The 4,520-nt window shown below is 48.3% G+C and overlaps 1 long non-coding RNA gene across 1 annotated transcript; it reads right to left on the minus strand.

The window, feature by feature from the left end:
• Positions 1-1,790: 1,790 nt before the first annotated feature.
• Positions 1,791-2,308, minus strand: LOC141634477 (uncharacterized). The gene is made up of 3 exons (XR_012539211.1): positions 2,239-2,308; positions 1,994-2,155; positions 1,791-1,905 (listed from the first exon to the last, which is right to left on the minus strand). It is a non-coding gene; the product is annotated as an uncharacterized LOC141634477 (long non-coding RNA).
• Between the last annotated feature and the right edge of the window lie 2,212 nt (positions 2,309-4,520).

The following is a 4,520-nucleotide window of genomic DNA, read 5'->3' on the forward strand; positions in this document are numbered from 1 at the left end:
TCATTGGTCCATTCCTTCAAGCGGATCTCCAAAGTATTCATGATGATAATTTTCTCTTGAAAATTTATTTTGAGAATTTTATGTGAGGCGACGAAGAAGAGAAGGAAGAATTATATGATTTAAAGCTTCGTCGACGCTCCTATTTATACTAAATTTCTTTGTTTCCAAAAATCCGTCGAACGGACAAGCTCGGGAACAGCGCAGCACCAGTGCGCCTCTTCAAAGGACGCGACTCATGCCGCGCCTCTTCCCAGACCTCACTTCGTGATTTCCGCGTTTGGATATTTCCTAATTCTATAAACGCATTTCCTATTCTTGCGGGATTTTATTTTGGTAAATCCGAGAAATTTACCATGTTTCGGGTTTCCTAAATTCGCGGGCACGCATTTCGAGGCGACATCGACACCTCCGCCATTTCAGCACACTTTAAATCATTTCTTTTTTAATTTTCTTTTGTTTTCATTTTAATAAAATTCAATATTTATATTTCTCCATTTTCTAACTTATAGATTTCTCTTTTTTCTTTTTTTTCGGGGGTAACCCTCCCTACCGTCCGGTCATTTCCGATAAAATTTTTGCATTTTCACGTCCTTTCGAGTCTCATTTTGCACTAATTAAAGGCCCTATGTGTATATAAAATGTATGTGTTACGTGATTTTCTATGTAAATTCGGCAAAGATGACGGCATAAACCGTTGTCTACCAAACCTGTTCAAAAGCTAACCCGCAGGTACAAACAACACCATCCAGCGGCAAAAGGCACTCAGGCCATCGTATATACAACAAAAAAGCAAATATACAAGCAAACTGGGGGGCTTCGCCCCAAACAGGTCCAAATGTACAACTGGGGGCTCCGCCCCAAACAAATCCAAATCCAAGTAAACTGGGGGCTTGCGCCCCAAAACAAATCCAAAAATGTTTCAAAAACAGATGTCCAAATGTACACAAAAGCTACTGCTGGGCACCCTCCAGCTCGGCAACCCTCGCCGTAAGAGCGGCGATCTCGGCGTCCCGAAACTCGAGCTCCCTCAGCAAGCGAGCCGTCTCCTCCCGAGACTGGGCCAACTCTCGCTCCAGCTCACGACCGGCCTGTGAACAGCAATAAATTGACTCATGTCAATCAACTCAATCAAAATTGGAAATAATCAAAAATCAAAAGAAGTCAAGTGAGATTCATACCTGACGACCTCGACCGCCGACGAGTGCCTCGATGGCCGTAGCTCGTAGCCGGTTGGCCACCCTCCATAGTGCCACAAACCGAGACGGCGCGACCTGCATTTCAAAAGAATTCTCAGTAAATTGAACAAATTCAATCAAATGTGTTCTTACACGAAAACTATGTAAAATGGGAACTCACCCTCCGAATCAGATGCTGCCAGTCATCTAGGCCAGCATCCGTCACAGCTACGTCAAAGTCACGCAGCTCGGAGATCGTCGTCCTCCTAGTAGCGTCAGTGTACTCGAGGGTCTCGGGGTACTCTGGGGGCTCGATGCCCGCCGCCTCAACCTCCTGCAAAATGGCTCTCGTTAATCGATGATCTTTCGTCGCGATTCTCGAAAATCAAGATCCAACAAGAAACAAAAGATACTCACCACTACCGGCCAATACGCCAACCTCCCGTAAAGGAACGCCGAGTAATCCTCGTCAGGGAGAAGAAGGTCGTCGCCACTAGCACCGCCCAAGTCCGCTCCCTCTCGGCCTCGAAGGCTCCCTAAACATCGTCCTAGGAGGATCGACGGGAACCGTCAACGCGCCCCAAAAGCACTGACGAGCTAACCTCTCGCCCAGATACCACACAGGACCCATCGACGTCCACAACAGCAGCCGACTCGAGCTCCTAGGTCGAAGGACCTCAGCGACAAAAGGAGGCGCTCCAGCGTACTCCGCCCAAGGTCTGGGCACCCACTGCGATAAAATAAAGGCAAAGGTCATTCCTATGATCAATTTAAAACAAAGTATGAGAAGAATAAGTGCATACAAATAGGATACTCACGCTGCTCAGCTGAAGAGCGTTCACATCCCGCCGGTAGACATTGTGAGAAGAACGCTTGCTCTTCGTCCGGCACATGACCCAATCCCTCACCACGGGGTAGGCCCTCTCCAGCGGCTCCGTCCTCTTGGGCGCGAGGCCCGGAAAGTAAGAGTACACCCACGCCTGTAAAGCATAATAATCAAATGACGATCTGTCGGTCGTCAATAAAGAAAGAAATTGACTTTGGCCTAAAGGAAGGTTCATACCTCCAACAGTAGCCCAGGTCCGACGGCACCAGGAGAAGTCCCCTTCTCCATCAACTCCGGACGAACCATGGCCCTCATAAAGCGGATGAGGACCGCAAAACCAAAGTGATGACCGGTCCCAACGCCCTAGGGAACTCAAAGTCGAAAGAAAGGGAAGAAGCTTCGTCGTGACCTCTCACCCTTGTCTCCGAGGTAAATCGAAGACAAGAACCACCAAAGCCACGACGAGCCCTCCGCTTCGGCTGTACAAGGAGGAGGAGTCGTCTCCCTCCCATCGATCACCACCGATGCCGGGGTCTTCCCAGCAAAGTAATCTCGAACGTAGGTACGGGTACCAAACCCGGCACGCAACAGCCTTCGGCGACGGGTTCCACCGATCAACCTCCTCGCCTCGGCCGAATCCGCCCTCATGCCAGTCTCCGGCCACACCATCTCCTCAGTCCCACACGGCAGACCAGAAATCATGCCGTAGTCCTCCAAGGTGACTCCCACCTCACCAAAAGGCAAGTGAAACGTGGAAGTCGTATCCCAAAATCGATCCAAGAAAGCGCGAACCAGGCTAAGGTTGGCCCGCAACTTCCTCTTCACGGTATCCCTCCAGACCTGAACCAGAGGACCAAACGCTCCACGCTCAATCATGGCCCTCTCCTCCGCCGACAACCGCTCGTAGTGCTCCATCGCCGTCGTGTACCCCGAGAACGACCGGATGTTCCCGGCCTCCTATTATGATTTGAAACAAAGCTATCTTTAGTTTTGAATGAATTTAAAAGAAATTTGAACAAAAATAGAAAAGGATAGGTAATGAGTTAGGGAATTCCTATTTACCAAGCTCTTCACCGTCCTGTAGGACAAGTGACCCTCTGCAGCCCACACAAGGTGCCTACTCTCCCAGGTCTCGGCCCATGCAGGAGCACCTCTCAGCTGACGACCTCCTCGTCCGAGGTGGGCCCGTCTCGGAATCTCCTCCTCCTCAGCAGCCTCCTCCTCGGGAACCTCGTCCGCAGCAGCCATCACCGCAGCGGTGAAGGCCTGCTCTAGCGCCTCCTCAACAACAGCGGCGTCTATGTCCATGGGATCTCTCCCAGAAGTAGAAGCATCGTCACCTGCAAACATTAAAGCGAATTCAGGCCGCGTCCCATGACGACAAGCCTTTGTTAAGAAGTTTTTCGAGCCTTCAAGGCCCCGGGAATTCCCCATTTCTGGCCATCCTTGGCCATATTCCCACCAATTCAATCACTCATGTGATGAATTGAGTCAAGTCAAGACAAAGTCAAGGCCTAGTCTCGGGTTCGAGTCGAAAATTCGGCAGCATTTCGCTATAATGGCGGTTATGCCCTAGAAAAGTGTCCTGAAAAAGTTGTCACAAACCAAACTTCCAAGATGGTAGAAAGTTTACCCATCATCCAAGGGTCCCAAATATCAAGTTTCATCACAAATGGGCAATCCTAAGGCCATTTTCGAAGCAATTTACGATCTAGCTGTGAAACCGTCTCAATTTCTGCTCAAGGGCTCAAAACTTGATGAAAATTCGAAGTAAATACATGGTTATGTTCCTAGCATCACCTATTATCCATTTCTAGTATCAATTTGGCACGACAAATCCATTTGGGGGAAAAGCCCCAAATTTTCGATCAAAAGGGTCGAAAACCCTAATGTTCGCGGCTCAAAATTCGACAAATATGGAAGATTAATGCAAGATTAAAACACATACCTCGATTAGTCATGTTTAAATCAAGCTTTTGAATCAAACCTTGGCGGAAATGGTGAAGATTTGAGAGAGAAATTGCAAAAATTGTGTTTCGAAATAATGAAATAAAACCTTCTGATTTCGCGTTTTTACGCAGAATTGCTGAATTGGGGAAAAGACGCAGCAGGTGCTGCGCCTCTTCCAAGAGACGCAGCTCTTGCTGCGCCTCTTCCTTTGTTTCCCTCCATATGGATTTTCAAAAATCCGTTATGAGTTCGTTATTCGTGGGCCCATCTTTGGTGCGCCTCTTCCTCGATGACATTTTATCATTTTGGTCCGTTTCGACGATTTCCTTTCGTTCCGGCCCGCGTTTTATCCAGCGACAAGTATTTTGCGTATTGTCCGAATTCATTTTATCCCGCGCAGCAAAGTATTTTGAGATTGCTCAATTTTTATGTCCAGTAGCAGTAGTATTTTGCAAAGATCGCTCACTCAAGACTTTCTTTCTACGACGATCAAGATGTTCCTGGTCGTCTATCCCCAGCGCAGTAGTATTTTGCAGTACTGCTCACTCAAGGTTTCCCCTACGACGATC

This window comes from Silene latifolia, chromosome Y, assembly GCF_048544455.1.
Source record: "Silene latifolia isolate original U9 population chromosome Y, ASM4854445v1, whole genome shotgun sequence".
In the NCBI taxonomy this organism is placed as follows: domain Eukaryota; kingdom Viridiplantae; phylum Streptophyta; class Magnoliopsida; order Caryophyllales; family Caryophyllaceae; genus Silene; species Silene latifolia.